The sequence below is a fragment of the Haemaphysalis longicornis genome, unplaced genomic scaffold, assembly GCF_048455015.1.
Source record: "Haemaphysalis longicornis isolate Haplotype H1 unplaced genomic scaffold, Haemaphysalis longicornis Haplotype H1 scaffold_7, whole genome shotgun sequence".
Taxonomy (NCBI): Eukaryota; Metazoa; Arthropoda; class Arachnida; order Ixodida; family Ixodidae; genus Haemaphysalis; species Haemaphysalis longicornis.
This window is the reverse complement of record NW_027526422.1, coordinates 71,488,228-71,498,253: the sequence shown is the minus strand read 5'-3', so window position 1 is coordinate 71,498,253 and position 10,026 is coordinate 71,488,228. Positions and strand designations below refer to the sequence as shown.

The 10,026-nt window shown below is 46.7% G+C and overlaps 1 long non-coding RNA gene across 1 annotated transcript; it reads right to left on the bottom strand.

Annotated features, from left to right (window-relative positions):
• Positions 1-655: 655 nt before the first annotated feature.
• Positions 656-2,184, bottom strand: LOC144144455 (uncharacterized). The gene is made up of 2 exons (XR_013317260.1): positions 2,056-2,184; positions 656-1,346 (listed from the first exon to the last, which is right to left on the bottom strand). It is a non-coding gene; the product is annotated as an uncharacterized LOC144144455 (long non-coding RNA).
• Positions 2,185-10,026: the final 7,842 nt, after the last annotated feature.

Sequence of the window (10,026 nt, the reverse complement as noted above, 5' to 3'; positions counted from 1 at the left end):
GAGTGGGTAAAGCGTTGGAATCGAGGGCAGATCGGCCCCACCGTAGAGTTTCATACTAATGAGAACCGCAGCCGCAAGTTCGAATCACACGAAGGGGAGCCTTTTTTATTTTTTTTTGCTCGAGCGGCTTTGTGCAAATTGATACAAAAGACGTAAGAGTCCGACGAGAATTGTGCAAAACAACGCGGATGCCAGCGGGACACTCAGCACAAACCACACCAACAGCCAGTAGGTCCCAGCACTGCTACAATGGTAGAAAATGGCCGCCAATCACTCGGATAGAAAAGTGGTCGTGGTAACCAGTAAAAAATGCATTACTTTTAAGATATTGGGTTTACAGGTTTAATAAATAATATACAAACAGGGCGTAGAGCCCTCGAATTTTCTTAAAATCACGCCACTGCTAGTTGCTCTACGGACCGACAATATCGCATGGTCGCTTGCGATGCGCCTCAAACGAGCACTTAAAAGGCGTCTCCTAAATTACACGCACAATGAATTATAAAACTATTTTGTATTTATGTTCTTTGAATGTCGTTCAATCAGGCAACAACAAGAAAAGCCAAATGCATTTTTTATTCACGACCCATTTAACAAATTGTTGTCGTTCACAAGCAAATATAAAAACATTTTTTTTTACTGGGAGAGCACTGATAACCCATTGCAGCGTACATGACAACTTGCTCTAAGCTTAGTAGCCCAGAACGTACAACACATTTCGTGAACAGCATAAACACGAACAGTCCAATTGAGCCAAGAAAATCTGTTCATTCTTCATATCTTGCGTTTTGTACATGTGAAACAATACGTGCATTTAAGAGACGAGAGGCACCTTGATACATCATGGCATGTCATACAGAGAAAGCACGAAAGAACCTGAAAAGCTTTACAAAATGCTGCGGGAAAATACCTACACAGTGCGTGCCAGTATTGAGACCATAGCGTCAGCGTTGGTTTCAGAGAAAAAAAGTGAAGATATATGCATAGTCGTCACAACAAGGCAGGAAATCAGTCCTAAGACTACCTCTACACATCATGAAGAATAGTCTATGCCTGTCCATTTTGCTGTGACTGCGTCAATAGTCCCCCACCCTGAAGGTATGCGGGTAAAAACAAGATCGCCTGCTAAATAACACTTGAAGGCGGTCGATGTAAGCCGCAAAAATAGTAATCTCTGTCGGCTATACGACGGACTGGAACGGATCAGATGGGAATATATCGGATGACGTATCATTCAAAGAGGGGACCTGCGGCGGTACCAGGGAGATGAGGAACTGGCCGAAGGTATTCACCGAGATTATGGACGTGGCCACGATCACCGTCTTGACCAGCGTGCCGATGAGAAGCTGCGTTTATAGAGACAAGTTCGCATACGTCACAGAGCTACAAGGTGTAACAGGGACTTAATACATAAAACACCCTGAAAACCTGCCGCCCAATTGTTGGCTAGTAAAATAAGCATCCAATATATGCTTGTTATTTGCCACAACATTTCTAATTTGTAAAAAACACTTTAGCCCACGCAGTGGGTGGGAATAGAAAATGGGAATGTTTTTTTTAAACGGGAGCAGTTCGAATTTACCTCCCCGGATTTACCGGTTTAACGCTTCAAAGCTTCCGAATAACATGAAAGCTAGTGGAAAGACGTAGGGTCATGTTAACAAATACTGAACGTGTCGGTGGTGGCTTGCCGGTACATCGATCACAGCGTCGCGATATGTTGACGTGGGCACGAATGTCCACATAACGCCAACAACGGTTGTATTTGGCCCTTAGCGGTAAAAAGTAATGAACGTTTCGGCGTGGGGCTGCGGAATACGTGTCGTTCATCTTTCGGATGAGATAAAACGCTATGCCCAGTTTACAGTAGTTCTTAATCGGCTCTTTTAAGGAACCGAATCTCATGAACATGTTTCCAATAAGTAGGCCAATATTTTCAAGCCACGGGGTGTCCTTGATAAGTGGAGTGGGAGTGGAAGCTTGATTCTATTCCCGAGGAGGCTGCTTGTCCACTCGACATCGTCCCAATCAAAGCGGAGGCGTAGCGGCGCTCACCAAGTCGGAGACGGCCACGTCGACGGACTCGTGCGCCACTATCATCGGCATCTGGATGGGCAGTATCAGGTTGGACGAGGCGCCAACTGCGATGGGCACGGCGTACATGCCGGGGGCCACCTGGGTGTCCCTCGCCTGCGCACGCACCCACACGGAGACGCGCAGCTTTACCCTCAGCCAATCCAAGCAGCAGTGATGTCATGCACACATGCACATCGGTAACGCAGTTATGTGAGGCAGAAATGCAAAGCACTGATGTAATGCAAAAACAAGAACCCGTTTGTGATGCGCGAACACACGAGAGTGATGCGAATGCGATGCACAGGTGTGCACCGGTGATGCGATGCACGCGTGTGCACCAGTGATGCGATGCACGGGTGTGCACCAGTGATGCGATGAACACATCCGCACCAGCGATACGATGCACACATGCGTACCAGCTATACGATGCACAAATGTACACCAATGATACGATGCAAATACACACCAGTGATGCCATGCGGACGTGACCACCCGTGATGCGATGCATACATGCGCAGGAGTGATGTCATTATCATGTACGCTCAGCTGTTGCCCAAACACCTGTAATATTAGCTAGCAATGTAATTTTAAGACATGAACGCACCACTACCACTACCGCCGTTCCAACACCAATAAAAATACAACAGTTATGTTGGTTAAATTACAGTGGTGGACGCCCACTGCGGTACGAATATTTACCGAATGCCCTCTTTTCTCCCATTGCCGATTCTTTTTTGTGTGTCTAATTGAGTACCCTCGTAATTCCGCCTAGTTCTCTGGATTCCCTTGCCATTAATACTATCTCTTCTGCCGCTCAGCTGGCCTACGTGGTTTACTCTGCATGGGTTGTCCAGAACCGCTTCATATTTTACATCATATTAGCCTGTAATTTGTTCTCAAACGCATGGCCAGAATTTTCTAACCTTCAGTGCCACCCAATACCCGCCTTTACTTGGCTACGTGTCCGGTGTTTGACTTCTCCTTAGCGGGACCCAGCGTGCTCTCAATGCTAGTCTCTTGTTTAATCTAAAATGTCGGCTTTTTGCCTTCAGGCTTGACTTCGTACCCATTCGGGTTTACCGAATGGCCAATCTAAGCTGTTAACATGGTACGTCTCAAAAAGTCGAGCATGTGCTCCAAAGTGGTCATTTGAACGTTTCGTTGTCCTGCCGGACGTAACGTGTTCCTCCAAACTTGTGGAAGCTTCTCGAGTGCCTACCGCCCTTTCTATGTTTTTCTCCTTATCTACGACTTTGTGTACGTTTTTGTACTAAATAATGGTTCTTTATACCTATTTTCTGCACTTTCATAGGCAGTTTGACAAAACATTTGTTTTTTATGATAAGCTTTTCGAGATATTTGACAAATCACTTTGCAGCTGTCGTTGGCAGTGCACGATCCTCAAGTCGCAGGAATGCAGTGGAGACGTATACGTGAAATTTGTCCCCTGCCCACCGCTCCCGGAATACTACAGCATACACCAATTGCAGTGATAACTAGTGTAGCAAATAAACGAGAATACCAATGATCCGAACTATCCACTTTGGTTAGTGTAGAACTCTGTTCAGAAACAGGATTGCATGCCGACTTCCGGTTAGCTTGTGAAATATGAAACTTGCGTTTGGCTTTGGCAAATGACATCGAGGAACCGATAAAAAATTGGATGTCCCAAGGCGTGGATCATGTTTTTTGTATTTTGTGGATGCGGAGGCGGTACTGATATGTCGGACCATTCGTTCACGTCACTCAACTGCCTTCACCGTTGCCTGCACATTCGATGGTGACGTGGTGTTTTATTTACACACATGACTTACAGGGTCCAGAAAGCACGTTATGCTTTGTTTCGACTGTTTTTGAGCTCGTATAGCCAACTTATTTTGCAGTATTGCAGGTAACAAAAGTTAACCTTGTCTTGGTTGAACTGTTAGTGTTCAGTGCATGTTGCATGTGATTCCGCAGGTATCGTGCCATTAGATTAAGGAGCCGCGTAATAAATACCATGAGACCCGCCGCGGTGGCTCAGTGGCTAAGGCGTTGCGCTGCTGAGCACGAGGTCGCGGGTTCGATTCCCGGCCGTGGCGGCCGCTTTTCTGATGGAGGCGAAAAGCAAAAACGCCCGTGTGTACGAGATTTCGGCGCACGTTAAAGATCCCCAGGTGGTCAAAATTAATCCGGAGCCCTCCACTACGGCGCGCCTCATCGCCTGCGTTGCGTCGGCGCGTTAAACTCTACAATCAATCAATCAATAAATACCATGAAACTATTGTTTTCTAGATAAGCACCAGCCTACCAATATTTTATGCGCAAGCACAAGTAGCATGTGCCTTCTTTAAGGCAAGACATTCTTGCAGCCTACACGTGACCGGATAACTGATTTTAATCGCACGCAAACCAATGCCGCCTGTATTAACATTGCCTGACGCGTTTCGCGCTTTTCAATGGGAAAGGTAGGGACGCTTAGTTCAGGCACTGATCCGCTATGTGGTGCGTGCCGGCGGACATCTCGCCTTACGTCAATGCTCGCGAGTAGCGAACGCTGCACCCACTTCTACGACGTGTGTCTGTCAGCTTGCCTGTTGGGCTTCAAGGGCCGTTTCGCTTACATCTTAGCCGTGACGAGGCGCTAGTTCTGTGGCGCCCTGGGGATCTCGTTCAACGTGTCGCTCGCTTCATACTTGCTGCATTTTTCCAAAGATAAAGACGGAGGTGGACTGAAATAGTCTAAGAACATACTTATTGTCGGGTAGACATATAGCTAACAGAAAAACAATATTTTTGGATGGGGCAGCCATTATTTTACTGATATTTTTCTTTCTGGAGTATTTAGAGAAGAAAAAATTGCGTGCACGTTTTTTGTTCAGGCGCTCACTTCTACGATTACTTTGCAATAATATCACGTGCTTGCAAACTTCAGAAAATTATAGGAAACAAAAGGATAAGCCGCTGCGATCCCGCCACGCTATCCGGGCGCTTCTACAGTACAGTCCTCAATTTTAGAAGTGCGTACCGATGCGGAGTGCGAACAGGGGGGTCAAAACAATACCTAAATGCGGAGGGGATAGAGGGGGGATGTCCCACTCAGAAAATTTCAGGGCCTGTGATCAGAGTAGATAAGCGCGCAAAGCCGGCATCAGCCTGCGGCAGCGCAAGGGATTTTGCTTCGTGACAAAGGAAGTTTTATCAGTGACAGACCAAGCCAGACAGGCATGGTGAAAAACAAGAAGGCGTAGGAGCGCCGCCTCGGGAACGCTAAACAAACTTTCCACTATTTTGCATAGTTTCCGAGAAGCGGCGCTGGCTGGCGGACACGAAAGCACGCTGGAAGGCTACGGAGCGGGGAAGCGTAGGAGAGAGCAACAGGAGAGTGGCTGTTTGGCCATTTTTCGCTCACGCGTTAGGCACTGTTTATACAGGCGGCGTTGCGCAAACCCACACGCCCACACAGATGCACAGGTACGTACGCACACGCACATGCAGCTTTGTCACATAACATTGAAGCAAAGGTTGGTTCTTCAGCGAGTGCTGCAAGCTCGCTTTGTATTTACCTTCATCATAATGTAGTATGTATTGAGAGACGACGTTTCGCAAGAAGACCTTTATTCGGTTGCCGAATCCAGACTTTCGTCAGCAGTCGGAGCGAGGAGATGATGATGATCATTTAAAGATGATAATGGTGATAGGTGCACGGATATGACAAACAGCGGGAAACACACCCCTTGGTGTTCACAGTGCAAGTGATGAGGTGATGTTGCGTACGGGCATAATGTCTGGCCATAACGTTCCTGTGCTCACAGTATGCATGCATCTATGCATGTATGTATGCACGTATGTATGTATGCATGCATGCACGTATGTATGTATGTATGTATGTATGCATGCATGCACGTATGTATGTATGTATGTATGTATGTATGTATGTATGTATGTATGCATGTATGTATGTATGTATGTATGTATGTATGTATGTATGTATGTATGTATGTATGTATGTATGTATGTATGTATGTATGTATGTACGTACGCACGTATGTATGTATGTATGTACGTATGTATGCATGTACGTGTGTATGTACGTGTGTGTGTACGTATGTATGGACGTATGTATGTGTGTACGTATATATGTATGCATGTATGTATGTATGTATGTATGTATGCGCTTATGTATGTATGTGTGTGCGAGCTTATCGTGTATCATGTGTGCTTCACGTATACTAAAGATTATGGTGTTCACCGGACAGAAACAAGGGGGTGTCCCTGCATTCCGCTCAAGTAAATTTTAGCCTTAGGTGTGGTGAAGGTTGCAAGTGAGTTCTTCTGCCTACATTACAATACACCCCTTTTTCGCGGGTTCTAACTATAAACACTGTCGGATAAACGCGACACCCTCAAGACGTCAAAAAACAAAACATTGGAGCGTACAATATGGAAAACCAGGGGCATGAGCAGGAGGGAGAGCGAGCCGTTCTCGTCCAGCTCTGCGAGCACGCTGCCCATGACGCCCAGGAGCACCTGGTTGGTCAGCCGGGAGTTGTCCGTCCAGAACTCAGAGCCCAGAGCCCTGAATCCAGCCTCCAGCAAGTTGTTGCTCTGCGCACGCCCACGCCCCCCAGCGAATGAAGCGAATTACACGTTTAATGATTTTCTTTCTTTTTAAAGTGAGCTACGCTCGTTATTTCATGTGTGAATCGGTCGCAATAAGCTGCGCCTCCCCAGGTGCTGTTCTCAGGAGGCCACTTTAAGGATGGTTGAAATCGATGGCTGTCGAAAGCAACGGTGACAGAGCGCCGTAACACGGCCCTATTCAATGGCGGTCAACTCGAGCTTGACGGGTGTTAGAACAGTCGTTGACACGGCCTTGCATGGCCACCTCTGATAGCTTTGACTAATTTAGAGCGGCTGAATAAACTACTCTGCTCAATCACTCCTCGAAGGTAGTGGCGAGACACAGCCTAGTTTTCATTGCAGTGGATGGTTCATAAAAGTTTCAATCGTATGGATTTCATGCACTATTCGAAGAAAAGCATAAGCCTTGAATTCGATGAAAAAAATTCAGAACATCGAATATAACATCTGAACCTAAACCCTGTACGATACTACGTCAACTTTTGTAATTCACTCCAGTGTCACCATAAACGTCACCACTGGTATGACGTCTCCTTACATACCGTATTTACCCGATTCTAACGCGCCCCCGATTCTAACGCGCACCCCATTTTCCTGGCAAAAAAACCGAAAAAACGTGCACCTCCGATTGTAACGCGCACGGGACTTTGTGACCCAGACAAACGAATGCGAGAGAAACGGGCGGTTTATTTCCCGAAGTAATCTCACTCATCTCGCTCCTCGTCGCTCTCCGCTGACCACAAGATCTCGGCCTCGGTGCCTTCAAGCGCGTTCGCGATGCCACACTTCTGAACGAACGTTCAACCATGGTCGATGGGATCGTGGCCCACGCCTCGCACGCCCATCCCGAGAGCTTCTCCAGAGGTGCACGCTTCAGCCGACCGCTCGTTTTGAACGCGTGGGAGCTGCTGCTGCCATTGCTGTTATCAAGCGCGCAAGTGAAACAATTTGATGATTTTTGTGAACGCCGATAGAAAAGCCTAGGCGCCTAGGCTTCCTGCGTCCGAAAAATCGTTGCTAAAAGCTTTGGCGCCACTTTGAGATGGCGATGGCGATGGGTGGGACGAAATTTCCGCTGTTTCGGCAGTTTCGGTTTTGTATCCGATTCTAACGCGCATGCGATTTTTCGGCCTATTTTTTGGGGAAAAAAGTGCGCATTAGAATCGGGTAAATACGGTAATCCTGAGCAAGCTCAAACGCGTAGCAACCTGTTGACCTAATAGTGCACGAGTGTGTGCGAATTACGCTCATGCTGCTAGTGCATACGATCTCCTGAAGCATACAGTCTATGCATATACTAGAGCGTAATGTGGCTTTAGCGTCAATGCGACTCGATCGAGGATACTCATGCCGCCGTGGGAATTACCGGAAAACTGCACATTTGTTTTAGTTTCTGAATCGGCTCGTTTTGCAACCCAACCCAACTTTGCCCAACCTGATTTAACCTTACCGAACGTAGCCTAGCCTAACCTAAACTAACCCAACCTAATCCAACCGAACCAAAAAACGACACTGAAACAGTTTGTTTACATAGCTATAAAATAGAAACACGCTGTAGCTATGATAAAGTGAAGGCTTCTATTCCTCTCTGATAGCGTAGACTTCTGAGTAAGCAGACTCCGGGAAAGCTAAACTTACAGAATGGGTTCTATCAAGGACACATCAATAATACACCGCATAATGAAACAATCGAATGCTTTGCACATCTAACGGACCTCTCGTGATACGCAAATTATAGTTTGGCAGTACACACGGGTAGCTATGATGATGACGATGATGATGATGATGAAATACATTCTCTAAGGAGGGATAGACTTTCAGCATTGGAATTTGGAAGCTTCGTGTTTTAACCCCCTCTAAGAAAGGGGCTTTGATATGAACAGCAAAGCTGATTAGCCGAGCGTTATTTGTCCGTCGCACCAGAAAACCTCGCGCAGCGAGGACGTCACCTCGCGCTGCCTAACAACCCCTGGCGCAGCTTTTTTTTTTTTACGCACCTTTTTTATTTCATGTTTTTAGCAGGAATTTTACGGCAGCGATTTTCATCTGCGATTACTCTGCGATTATAAAGCGCTAATTCAACCGCTACAAAAATCCCTTAACTTTCTGAGTACTTAGCAAATGCACGTTTTAATCGTTGCACTTTGCTTTAAAATGATAAATTATGAGAGCAGCTGCTAAAGTCGTGTATACAGACGAAAAAACATCTGCTGCGCGTCAGCCCACCATAGCTCGACCACGGCTCAGTGGCTGCAAAAAAAAAAAAAAAGAGAAAGTAAACGTGCAGACAACGATTTGTGTACAAGAATTTGGCGCGAAATAACGCAATGTTGTTGAAATCTGGCACGTAGAACACTACTGTTCAGCTTTTTTAAAGCGAAGCTTTATATGACTAGGCGAAAGGAAGATACGGCGGCCCCGTGTAGGCCGAGAAGTCCTCCCACTGTTACGATTCAGGGCGTCGCTATCCTGTTTGCGCGTGCTCCTGGGGTGCTCCTGTGGTTTGCGGCACAGCCTACCCTTCTCGGACATGACGCTACGTGCGTTTGCTGCGCGGGTCCCATTGGTGGTGACTCAAACCGTTGCAGCTACAAGATCTAAAAACAAACTTTTTGTGTAGAACTGTGCCCCGGCGAAGCTGACGCCGCAGCCGAGATCCCCGCTCTCTCAAACCCAACGAGCGCCGCTACTGCAGGTCTTCACGAACTCGGGAAAGAGCGTTGTGCGTGTCTGTACTATTTCCGGCCCTGTGCACAGAAGCACTGGGAAAACCACGCAACCGTTACGGCTTCTTTGGATAGATTCATTCGTTTTGCAGCAGGGAATCCATGTTGTCGCCCTGTCGAGTGAGGCTGTAGCCTGTAAGCTCGCCAAGAAAGGTATTGTTCTTGTATTGCTTCGGCTTATCGTTTGCCATGCAGTAAACTAGTTAAGTTCGCCTTCGGCTTCTTGTCGTCATTACCAAGGCAGCAACTTTTTCTGTTCTTGATTTCACAGCGCACATAACAAACAAGGACGAAAGGGAGAGCGGGAGACACAGGCGGTGACTTACGACTGAAATTTATTGCTGTGGCATCTGGCGTAGAAATGCAGGAAAAATCTAGGGAACAAAGAACACGTGAAAGCAAAATAGGAAATCGGTCACGACATCGCTACCGCCATGTGCCTACACACTGCCTAGATAGGTGATTTCTTTTGCTGATAGCGCGACAGAAGGGACGCTTACACACTATTCTTTCTTTGCTATGTGGTGAGCCTTAATAATTTCCTTTGTTAGTTTATGCTTATTTTCATAAAATATTGCAGCGCTATTAAAGATAGGCTCGA